The sequence below is a fragment of the Nicotiana tomentosiformis genome, chromosome 5, assembly GCF_000390325.3.
Source record: "Nicotiana tomentosiformis chromosome 5, ASM39032v3, whole genome shotgun sequence".
Classification (NCBI taxonomy): Eukaryota; Viridiplantae; Streptophyta; class Magnoliopsida; order Solanales; family Solanaceae; genus Nicotiana; species Nicotiana tomentosiformis.
The window spans coordinates 78815429-78828815 of record NC_090816.1 but is presented as its reverse complement, the minus strand read 5'-3'; positions in this window follow the sequence as shown (position 1 = coordinate 78828815).

The window sequence follows — 13387 nt, the reverse complement described above, 5'->3', positions numbered from 1 at the left end:
GTGGAAATATATAAGTGTGATGAGACTCGTATTTTATAATTTTGAAATGAGGTGTCACATGGTGACTTTTATTCGAAAGATATTTATTTGAAGAATTATATGTGAAAGAGATTTATTTGAAGAATTATATTAGAAAGAGATTTATTTGAAAGAATTATATTTGAAAAATATTTATTTGATGGGAGTATATTTGAAATGTATTTATTGGAATGTATTATATCCTGAAGATTATTATTTGAGAGGTATATAGGCGAAAGATTTATGTTTGAAGGACTAGATTAATTGGTTGTACTTGTATTTATTATTTGTTGAGCAATATTAATGGTGGTCTTGTTGCCTTGCTGTGTATATCACTGGTTGATTAGTGTTTCCATTATTATTATTTGTTTTCTATTATTTTTGTATACTATATTGCACAGGTTATTAGACTAGTGAGTGTCTTGACTGTACCTCGTCACTACTCCACTGAGGTTAGTCTTGATACGTACGGGGTACTGACTGTGGTGTACTCATACTACACTTCTGCACATTTTTATGCAGAGACGGGTATTGGAGATATCGGACTCGGACAGAGTTAAAGCGTGATTGCAAGGACTCAAGGTAGAGTTGCTTGGTCGTCGCAGTCCCTTGGAGTCTTTCTATTTTATTGTAGTATTAATTATTAATCAAACAGTATTGAGTATTCGATCCTTGAGATCATTCCATATATTTAGTTAGAGTTCGCGACTCAGTATAACCAGTCTTGGGAGGTTTTCATAATTGTTTCCACTGTTAGTTTTTGGCACCTGTATTGAATTCAAAAAAAATAGCTTGAAATATAATTGTAATTAGCTTACCTAGTCTTAGAGACTAAGTGTCATCACGATGCCTGTGGTGGGATTTTGGGTCGTGACATGGATGATAAACCCCGACCAGTTGATCGGCCTCCCACTATCCAGGCACTCCATAAGGACCAGGTCCATGCAAGTTGCAATATGCCTTCTCTCCTGCCTTGGCAGAACAACCTTATTAATAAATTCAAAGAGCAGCTTGTGGGCAGGCTTCATTTCACTCTTGTACACAGCCCTAGGCTATAGCTCTAAGTCCTTGTCAGCAAATTTCTTGGTAATAGCAAGGGAGGTAGGTAGGTTTTTTAGGCTTGGCCATTTCAGCTTCTTGTAATCATTTTACCCTTCAATAGGTACCCTTAGAATCTCTCCTATTTCCTTGTCATCAAAGTTCACAGTCACCCCTTTCACTACACTGGTTACCCTGCCATTCTTGATTTCACAGTTCGCAAGGAACTCCACAATTTTAGCTCGGGCTAGTTTTCCCTCCAACTGAAGGACCATGTCCTTCCAGCCCGGGAATTCTAGTTTCTTCAGTAGCAACACCATTCATTCCTCCTCCAAATCACTAAGGAGTATACCCTTCAAGATTGTTCTTTCTCCAAATTTCACCATCTTGTCCCGTTCTTCATTAATTTCCTCTTCTTCCACTACTTGAACTTTTCTTGATTTCCTCACAGACCTGGTTCTTTTTGCCAAGGTAGAAGGTTCTATATCAACAGACTTTGCAGGGGACTTCTTTTTGCAAGTCTTTCTTTTCTTTGCTTTTGGAGTCATAGCCTCCATCTCCAATGCCTCGTCCTCATCATGAAGGACTAGGTCCATCCCCTCAATTTCAATTGTCTCAACTGGTTCACCCACTTTCTTCTTTCCCTTGTCAGCAGCTTTTCTTTTATTTTTTGCTATGGCCCTTTTGAGGTCAGCCTCACTCTACTTCCTCTAACTCTTTGTAGCTCTTCTTCTTGTAGGAGGAGTCTCTACAGGGATAGAAGAGGAACCTTTCTCTTTTTGTGTGCCCTAGGAATTCCAGGGATTTTAAATCCTGAACTTTGCATCTTTTTTGGATTGTAGCTATCAGACACCCTTTTTAGTAAATCTTCGAGGGGTTTCTTCACAAATGGAATAGGTTCTTGGAACCTCTTCCTCAACCTAACCAGTCTCACAACTGCACTTGCATCTCCAGGCCCACTTCCTCCTTCTTCTCTCCAACTCTCTTCCTCTTCAACGTCTTCCTCACTCCATATCACCATTGTTCATGTTTCTTCAGTCAAACCAATAGGAATGGGTGAAGATTCAGCCACTCCTTCTTCTCCCTTTCGCCTGACATCTCTTTTGATATCCTCTCTCTCTTTTTCTTTTTTTCTTTTTATTTTTACCACTACTTTTACAAGACTTAGTAGTCTCTATCCCAGCAATAATAACAATAAGAACAAATTTGTTCTCCAGATTTTCAGCCACATTAGAAATGACATCAGACATAATATTTAGCCCAGAAGTTACTTGTTTTGTTTCAGACGAAACAAGTTCTTCCCCCTCAGTTGTAGATTTGAAATATTTTTATGATTTTTGGGGTTCCTCTAGTTGACTGGCCTTTAATGTTTCATCCAATTTCTTAGATTGTTCACTGCCAGCCACTGTCTTATGAGCAAGCATCGTGAACCGGCCTTTCTTGGAGGTAGAGGTTGTTGAAGGTATGGGTGATGGTTCTTTGGGTGGTTAAGACAGGTTTTCAGAAAGGTTTTCCATTTGATGTGTGTAGAGGAAATGTGTGTGTAGAAGAGATGAGAGAAGATAGAGAGAATTTTTGGCGTCTTAAATTTTCCTAAAAGATTAGAAGTGAAGAAATGGTTAAAGTCAATCAATTTAAAGAGGGAAAGTTGAAGTGGGTAATAGCTGCTTTTTGATGTTTAGAGGTCTAATCAGTTTGGGAAAGGCAGTTTGAATAGACGTTGGACTCCTCCCTAGTTTCTAGGCAATTATGGCGCGTGTGACCCTTTTGGTGAAACATGTTCATTTGTAAGGGATAGGATTGAAGGAGATTTGGATTAAATGGGACTCTCTTTTTTATCATGATCCAATTATAGTTATTTCAAAATATGGGAAGTGGAAAGTACATACCATGTAATCTTAATGAACCAGGTTCATCACTAAGAATTCTCTTGTGTAAGTCTGAATTTTCTATGAAAATAAGGGTAATACCATTAGAGATTAGTGAGACATTTCAGCATATGGCACAAGAGTATACTAATAAAAGTATGAGATTGAGGAAAATCTAATCTAATTATTTACTAAATTCACCAATTATCTAACCAATTATTGAGTTAGAAGTGGTTCCTTTTAGGTAATCTTAATCATCCCTAATTCCAACATATTCCTTTCAAAGTGATCTCTACTTAGAGCTTTTGTGAAGATTTTAGTATTTGCTTGTCAGTAGCACAAAATTCCATAGTAATCAAACCTTTCTCATAGTTATCCCTCAAAAAGTGATGCCTAACATCTTTGTGCTTAGTTCTTTTGTGATGAACCGAGTTCTGGGTCATACTAATTGCACTATTGGTATCAGAAAAGATGGGGGTACAACCTACATCAATTCCAAAGTCCCTTAATTGTTGTTTGATCCACAACAATTGAGCACAACATGAGGCAGCAGATACATACTCGACTCCAGCAGTAGACGAGGCCACATAATTTTGCTTTTTGGTGGCCAAAGACACAAGACATGAACCAAGAAAGTGTGCCATACCTGAAGTGCTTTTTCTATCCACAAGAAAACCTGTATAATCAGCATCATCATAGCTCACTAAGTAGAAATTACTACCTTTTGGATACTATACGCAGAGATCAGTGGTGCCTTTTAGGTATCTCAAGTCCTTCTTGACAGCAACCAAGTGAGACTCCTTTGGATTTGCCTGGAATCTAGCACAAAGACCTACACTGAAACAATGTCAGGTCTACTGACAGTGAGGTATAACAAAGAGCCAATCATGCCCCTATACTTATTCTGATTAACGGATGAACGAGGTTTATCCAAGTCCAGTTTTGTGGCTGTTGCTATAGGAGTGTCAATTTCTTTGGAATCTTCCATGTTAAACCTTTTAAGCAACTCTTTCACATATTTCTGCTGATAGATCATTGTTCCATTTGAATGTTGTTTAATTTGTAAGCCTAAAAAGAAATTAAACTCATTCATCATACTCATTTAAAATTCACTCCCCATTAGCTTAGCAAATTCTTTACTTAACCAGTCTGTAATTGCACCAAACATTATATCATCAACATATATATGAACTACCAAGAGATCTTTACCTTTTTCTTTCAAGAAAAAAGTATTGTCAATTTTACCTCTTTTGTAGCACGCTCAAGCAAGAATTTAGACAGTCTTTCGTATCATGCTCTTGGAGCCTGCTTGAGCCCATAAAGTGCCTTGTCAATCTTGTACACATGATCAGGACATTCCTTTCTCTCAAAGCCAAGAGGTTGATTGACAAATACTTTTTGTTTTAGATAGCCATTGAGGAAGGGACTCTTGACATCCATCTGATGGAGAGTGAATTCTATGTAAGCTGCTACAAGGAGTCTAATTGCTTCCAATCTTGCAATTGGAGAAAACGTCTCATCATAGTCTATGCCCTCCTCTTGACTATATCCTTGAACCATCAATCTTGCCTTGTTCCATCATCATCAAGTTTATTTCTGAAGACCCATTTAGTGCCAATCACTGATATGTCCTTGGGTCTTGGTACCAGATGCCAAACTTGACTTCTCTCAAATTGATTGAGTTCATCTTGCATTGCATTCACCCAGTCTGCATCCTACAAAGTGTCAAAAAACTTTTTAGGTCCAATAAGAGATAAAAATACATCAAAAGCACAGAGGTTCTTCAAAGAAGATATGGTTTTGATTCCAGAGGTTGGATCGGTGATTATGTTCCCAATGGGATGATAACTTTGATACTTGTAAGGTTTCACAACCATCTAGTTTCCCCTAGATGTTCCTTCAATGCTTTGTCGTTAAGGAACAAGTTCATGGATAAGTTCCCTCGAGGTTTGAGGATCAGTTCCTCTCTCTTCAGTTCCCTCGTCAGGTTGCCCTGGGTGGAAGGACCAGTTCCATCACCTGTTCCTTTCTCTGGTGCAGCTTCAGGCTGGGCTGTGGTTTCATTTGAGTTTCTTACCAGCCCAATTACTTCATCATCTTGTTCCTGCCTCTCAGAAAGAATGTTAATTTCATAAAAAACATGTACACTTTATTCTACATACATAGTTCTTTTGTTATAAATCTTATAAGCTTTACTATGTGAAGAATATCCCAAGAATACTCCCTCATCACTTCTGGGATCAAACTTACCTAGGGAGTCTTTTCCATTATTATACACAAAGCACTTGCATCCAAATGCCCTATGATGGGATATATTTGTCTTTCTCCCTTTAAGTAACTCATAGGGAATCTTCTCAATAAGAGGTCTAGTCGTACACCTATTTATGATGTAGCATGAAGTATTCATAGCTTCTGCCCAAAAGCTATGGGGCAATTTACTAGAAAGTAGCATAGTCCTAGCCATTTCCTCCAATGTCCTATTCTTTCTTTCAACTACTCCATTTTTTTGTGGATTTCTAGGAGCAGAAAAATTATGATCTATGCCATGTTCATCACAAAATTCATCAAATTTAGCATTCTCAAATTCAGTACCATGATCAAACCTAATTGATGCAAGTTGATTACCTAGTTATTTCTGAGTTTTTCTAACAAATGAAGTGAACGTGTCAAATGCTTCATCTTTAGATGTTAAAAATAGTGTCCAAGTAAGCCTAGAATAATCATCAACAAGCACCATAACATATCTCTTACCACCTCTGTCCAATGTTCTCATTGGTCCACATGGATCCATATGGACCATAGTCATCGTCCTGGTAGTACTTACCATTTTCTTGATTTTAAAAGAGGATCTTACCTGCTTCCCCCTTGCACAAGCCTCACAAACTTTATCTTTCTTGAACTTAATATTAGGCAGCCCTATCACCAAATCCTTGAAGACTAGTTTGTTGAGTTGGCTTAGATTGGCATGTCCAAGTCTCTTGTGCCAAAGGAGGGGAACATTGTCCAACATACTTAAGCAAGTGAGTTCATTATATGAAAGTGTGGATAGATTCACCACATATATGTTATTCACTCTTTTTTCCTGCAAAACTATCTTGTCAGTGGTAAGATTTATCACAAAGAATTTTGTAGAGGTGAAGGCTATCATAATACCTCTATCACATAATTGTGATACACTTATTAGACTGTACTTTAGTCCAACTATCAAGTAGACATTCTTAATAGAGTGATAATCATTATTGCCTACCTTTCTAACCCCAATGATCTCACCTTTCTTTCCATTTCCAAAGGAGACATTACTTCCTTTAAGGTCCTCAAGTGAAAGGAACTGATTCTTGCTTCCTGTTATGTGCTTTGAGCAGCCACTATCCATGTACCATATTTGGATGCTCCCCTTCACTTGGACTTGAAAAAATAAATTAGAGGTTAGTTGTAGGAACCTAAACTAGTTTGGATCCCTTTCTATAGGCAAAAGGATGAATCAAATTCTTTTTAGCCCAACTTGGCAGCCTATTTTTCCCTAGAACAAAGTTTTTGTTCTTTTGATCTGCCTTTTCTTTTGTAGTGCAATCAATCTTATAGTGACCAGTGTTACCACATTGTGTGCAAATCTTATTCTCAGGGAGTGTGAGATACTTGATTTTGGGATCCCACTTAGGTGCAGAGTTCCCAAAGCCAAGTCTTCTTCTGTTACTACTATGATGTTCTTGTAGCCATGAAAGTGCATCAGAGGACCTGTTCCATTTACAAGTTCTGTCTAGCTCATGCTTGACCTTGTTCAGGTCCTCCTTTAAGACTCTTACATGTTCATCCCTTTTATACAACTCATCTTTCATTTTACCTACATTCTCTTCTAAAGTGAGTTGTGTCTCACCACCTATCTTCTTACTTGTTCCTAATTTTAATTTTATATTTTCAGATCTAAGTTCTAGGATAGTTGTATCAAGTGAATGAATCTGGTTCTTCAATACAGTATTTTCACTTTCAGTTTCACAAGCCCTAAGTTCCAGGTTTTTGCACTTAGCCTTCAAAATGACACCTTCTTTTGACAGTTGTTCCTTTTCATTATTCACATCCTCAGATTCGTCAACCAGCTCTAGTATTAATTCAGATAATCTTTTTCTAGACGAAAAATTAATCTTGTCTTAGAGATGAAAGACACTTACCTTGGTTTCTTAATCGGATTCTCCAATAGCCATTAGTGCTCGTTCATCATCATCTGAGCTTTTATATGAGTTTTTTGCCCAAGCAGCAACCATAGCCTTAGTTGATCCTTTGTTGTTGCCTTTCTTGGGATGAACCTATTCCTTCTTCCTGTTGCTTCATTTAGCTCTTTCCTTCTTCCATTCAATCTCCCATAAAGGACAATGTTTGATCATGTGATCAGTCTTTCCACACTTGTAGCAGCCATCATTGGTTTGCTTCTCCGTAGCTCTTGCTTTGCTGTAGCTTCCACTTCCTGAATAACTCTTTCCTCTCCTTAGGTACTTCTTGAAGTCTTTGGTGATCATTGCTATTTCATCATTTTCCATATTAGAACCTTCAGTGATTCTGAGTGCCAAACTCCTTTCCTTCTTAGGTACATCCATTTTCATAGTTTGTCTCCTAAGTTCATAGGCAGTGAGATTTCCAATCAATTCATCTAGATGGAGTGTAGTAATATTTTTTTATTCTTAGATAACAGTGATCTTGCTTTCCCAAGTAATAGGCAAGACCCTAGTAAGTATCTTCTCAACTTGTTTTCTTCAGGGTTAATCCTGCCAAGAAATTTCAGTTCATTTTGTCAATGTAGTGAACTTTGTGTACATCTCCTAAATGGTTTCTCCATCCTTCATAGCAAAGTTTTCATACTGAGAGTACTATAGAATTCCTTCATAGGCCACTTGCAGTGTGTCCTATATTTGCTTAGCAGTGGAACAACCTTGGAATCTGTTGTACTAATATGGACCAAGTCCATAAAAAGGCCATTTTTTGGCTTTGTCATTCTTTTCCCACTTCTTCAGATCCTCAGCATTACAATCAGCTCTTTTCTTTGGCACATCCATTCCTTCAGCATTTTTCAAAGTAGCCAGTGGACAATCAGTGACAATGTCCCATAGCTCATAATTCTCTCCCTATATGTGATCTCTCATTCTTGACTTCCATCAAGAGTAGTACTGGCCATTAAAGAGTGGTGGCAGAGAAGCTGATTACCCTTCCCAGTTTCCAGGTGGTGCACTTATCTTGATCTTCTCCTAAGGTGTTAGCCTATTCAAGGATAACCTGCTCTGATATAAATTGATATTTTATACTTCAATGCAACACAAGAGAGGGAGGGGGTTGATTTGTGTGGTGTATAATTTTTCGCATGTATAGATTATAGAAGGACATGGTTCTTCTATGTATTTCTTACACTGCAGTTATGGAATAATAAATGCAGAAAGTAAAGAACACAAGTATTTTTATGTCGAAAATTCATGGCTTAAAAGGTGAAAAAAAACCACGACCTACTTCATAGTAGGATATTTTCCAACACTCCACTAAATCACTGAGCCAAAAATAGTATTTACAAAACTCTTGTAAACCTAAGGATTACCTCTAACCCTTTGTGGCAACTAGCCTCAGGCTATTACGACAACTTCAAGTTAACTCTAATTTAAACAATACACTCAAAGTACCTAGTACAAATGCTTTTAGAGAAAGATGAAAGGTAAAACTCAAAAGACCTACTACAATGAAACTAGAATAAAAGACAAACATTTCGAACTGATTCTTCTATCTAGTTCATGTGCGTTAGGTTTGCACACTTTAAACACACAGAAATTGTTCACAAAATGCCTTGCTATTTTGCTCTCAACTCTTGTTTAACTTCAGCATTTGTACGTACCTGTAAAATAGAACATCATGAAATATATATAGTTAGTAGAATATGATTAACTAGAGTTATAATTCTATACTCTTCCATGGTGGAAGCGTTCTAGTTATCTTCAACTTCTAACTCCTCCCTTATATAGGATAGAGTTCTCTTCAATTAAGGAGTCCTGCTCCTTATTAATTATGCAATCTTTTCGTTCAGGAGATATCATATATAACCACTTGTACTTATCCCCTTCACGTGCATGCCTTGTGCTTGAAGCTTCCCGTGCCCTTTGTACACTGTGTATGGACATGGTTCATGCATGTGTTTCTTTGTCAATCATCAAAACAGACTTACTCAGGCCAACAAATTCCCCATTTTTGATGATGACAAACTCTACGCTTTTCATAAGCATGAAATCTGCTTCAACTCAGCTCAAACATCAACACAATGTTAGAATACTTTCCATTTTAAAGTCACAAATCATCAAGGACCAGGTTCATTAGGTTAAGCTCCACCAGCCTGGAGAGTAAATAACACTCCTTTGAAATTGAAAGAGTGATGCTTTGCCTTCCTTGGGGATCTTGAGAAGGTATAGCATAGTCTCTCCCCAAGTTCCCATGGTCTGGAGATCGAGGAGGAGAGGGATCCCTTTCTTGTTCAGCTAATACTAGTGGAGGAGATGCAGTTGGTGCCGGTGGAGAAGGAGCAATTGCTTTTAGTTTAAGGAGTTGTTGGTATATAAGGAGAAGAAGCAGTTGTTGCAGAAAGAGCGTGGTTGTTGCTTGCTCGGTGGTTGGGGGCATAAGAGACTCAGGGTCCAAACTCCTTGGACTGGAGACAATAATATGGGCCGGGAAGTAAGAATCAACATTCTCAACCAGGTACATTTCACCCCAGAGTGCCTGGATTTCCTCTGCCTGTGGGTTTTGGAGCTCTGTCGGTTGAGCACCCAGTTGAGCCGATGAAGATCATTTTCTTCTTTGGAGAGAAGACTCTTCATCACTGGCTTCCCCTTCATCATCGAGGGCCACTGTAACTATGGTCGGCTCGGTAGACTTTTTCTTTATCTTTTTCCCCTAAGTCTCAATTGAGGAGGAATGTCTCTTTTTAGGTATCTTATGCTGGGGACTTTGGGAGGAATCCCCTTTACCGGAGGAATGAGTAGTTTCACGAGCCCTTCTCCGATTAAGGGCACCTTGTAGTACCCTCGTGACCTCCTTGGGGTCATCGAGGGCATCAACATCTGGGCAGATAATAGAACCCCTTGGAAGCTCTGTATAAGACAAAAATGGAGTTAGCAACTTATTCATGAAATTTCTTGTGTCCAAACAAGGTGGAAGGATGAAGGAATTTTGGCTTACCAACATTTTTAGGTCCCCACCCGTATTTGGGAGCCATCTCTTTCAACCAACAGGTTTTTGGAGTTATTATATCCAGAATATATTGGACCTATCGGTCCAATCATGAACCGCGGTGGTTCTCAGTAGGTTGCTGAAACGAAGGAATCCATAAAGGAAAAAAATAAGTAATGTAGGAAATTATCATTTCACAAAGAAAGGAGGCAAATAACCGAAGACTTATTTAAAAGATTCCATGACTCAGGGAATGTTGGAGTTCTGGTCGGGATGATGTCCCTGGTAGCAACAACGACGAACCGTTCCATCCATCCACGGTAGTTGTCATCATCTGCGATGGTGAGAAGGACATGGTAACCATGCTTGCTGAATTTTAGTACTCCCTCACGGAAAATCTTATGGGAGTAAAGGTTCATCATATGTGCAAGAGATAGGGTTTCCTTGGTCTCGCTACATAGCTGACAAAGGCAGGCCACCGTATGCCATATTGATGGGCCTACTTGTGCCAAGCAGACCAAGTACCGGGGGCAAAGTGCAAAAATTATCGGGTCAAGTCCTTCACCGACCCCAATGAGAAGGGACCCAAAGTAAAGGGATACATATAGATATACGTAAACCCTTCCCTAGAGTAGGTAACTCGCTCTACCATGTCTGGGGCGAGGATTTCGAGATTGGGACAGTTGTAGTCCTCCTTTACAGTAGGGATACTAGAAGGACAAATAGAGGAATTATACCTACGAACTGGCAAAAACCTGCTATTTTGGGAAGTTATAGGTATGTTCTGCTCCTCGATATCATTTGCGATGCTAAGATGGTATGGTATGATAGTGTTAACAATTGGAGGATCAAACTCAACGTCGACCACCTTGCTTTGTTTTTCTTCGGGCCTCTACCGAAGAGAAGACCAATATTTTTAAAGGAAGTGATGTGAGAACCCATGGTGGTAAAAGGTTAGTAAAAGGAAAGTTCTTGCTTAGGAAGTCAAATGTTGTAAAAGAGTTCTAAGTAAATGCAGGGAAGGAGAAAGCTTTATGAAAGTAGTGAAAGTGAAGAAGTAAAAATGATGAGTAGTAGGGAAGTTATAAATGGCAAAAATCGTGGTCATGATTACCTCAAAAATCGGCAAAAATATTTGCTGAATCACGGGGCAACACGTGTTCGGGGTGTTAAATGCGAAAAGATGCACGTCCTTTCAAGTGTCAGAGACTGTTCATGAACTTTCCCGCCAAGAAAAGAATATTCATCTACTTCCTGGTAATGCTGAGTTGAATCACCGGAAAGTAGGGGGACTATCTCTATATAGTAAAATTTGTTGACGACAGGTGGTCGAATTATAAAGTGACACGTAGAATCGAAGATATACAAAAGAGTCAAAAGACAATTGGAACCGGGTGCAACGTGTGTGACCGGTACAAGATAGATTTCGAATGGAGCCTAGTCGATGATAGAAGTTCAAAGGTTTGACCTCAGATAGCATTCAATGAAAAGCCGTTACATGAAATATTTGCTAGCATTCAATCAGTCATTACAAGAAATATTTGCATTCAAAGCATATCATTATATACCCATTAATGACAATTTTATTCTCATTTAAGAGGAGCTTGATCCTAGGGTCTTGTTTCCCTAGGTAGAGATATAAATAGCAGGACTAACAACCATGGTAAGGACATGAAATATTCTACACACAAAATCTAAACTTTACTATTTTGCTCTCAATCTAATAGTTTTATCATCGCTTTATCATTACTTTCACTTCTACTCTCAAAAAAGCCGAGTTCAGAATCATAATTGTTATCTTCCTTAATTTTACTCGTTGAATCTTATTTTTTTGTTATATTTCTTTATCAATTGTGGATCAAAATGATTTGCTTGTCTATAAATCATGTTACAAATTCAACTGTACCATTTTACGGGTAACCACGTGAGTCAGCAGATGACTGGCACCAGGCGCAAGTGTATGGCCGGTGTTAGTTAGATTCCAAAGATAGAGTAGCTGGCAATAAAGATTCAAAGATTTGATATGGGGTAGAATTTAATGAGCAGTCACTACAGAGAATATAAACATTTAAGACCAACCGTTGTGCAACCATCAATGACGATTTTATTTTCATTCAAGAGGAGCTTGATTTGAGGATCTTGTCTCCCTGATTAGAACTATAAGTAGAAGGATTAACATCCATTGTAGATATAAGAAATACTTTGTATACAAAAAAGCTATAATCTACTGCGCTCGATTTTAACACTTGAATATTGCATACACTCTTGTCACCGGAAAGGTTGAAGTCCTTAGTTAGGCTTGTTATCTTCTTTAATTTCATTCGATAATCTTATCTCTGTTTTCATTTACTTATTAATTTGGATCAAATATATTCGCATGTCTAAACCACATTATAAATTCAACTGTACCGTTTTACGAGAAAATAGTTTGGCTCCTACTGTGGGGCATAGACAACTATATAATTGCTTTGATCCATTTGTTTGTTACTAAAAGGTTTTGACTCTTTCCTTAGTCAGTAAAAATTAGATATGGAAGCTAATGATGTCAATAACGCCAACAACGTTGGAGCACGCGACGAATGGAAGTAGTGTCCCAGCGTGATGATTTCATCAGGGAAACCCACAATGAAGGGGATAAAACAACACTAGTTCGCGAAGGACAATATCCTCAGCATGTGCGAGGCTCAACTCCTGATGATATGGAGGATGAACACATCACTGAAGCTGTCAAACTCATGAGAGAACAGCCAAGGGAAATCATGGACTACCTCTGAAGGCAAGATCGGGTGATGACGGAAGTAAAACAAGCATTGTTGGTGCCTCCAATAATGCAAATGAAAGGGCCCCAATTCCTCCTTGTGTTCTCGCAAATTAGATGGCTCGAAGAACCGATAACAACAACCCAAGAGATGAAGTCGGTTTCGACGAAGCCAAAGAGACCGGTAGCAGATCTGGGAACAATAATTTGAATAATCCTTTCAAAACCGAGCTCATGAGATTCATGAGAGAAATGAATGAAAGAATGGACTAGAATGCGAAGGAGTTTCATGCTAGGATGGACCACATCCCATGCACGCTGCCGGTGTTAAAAGGAAAAGATTCAAGAAGTTTAAGATGCCGGATATTCAAAATATGATGGGACATCGGACACACAGGAACATATCACAACCTACACCATATCGGCAAAAGGAAACGACTTTGCTCGGCACAAGATCGAGTCATTTTTATTGAAGACGTTTGGCAAAACCCTCATGAAGGAGGGCCTGGCATGG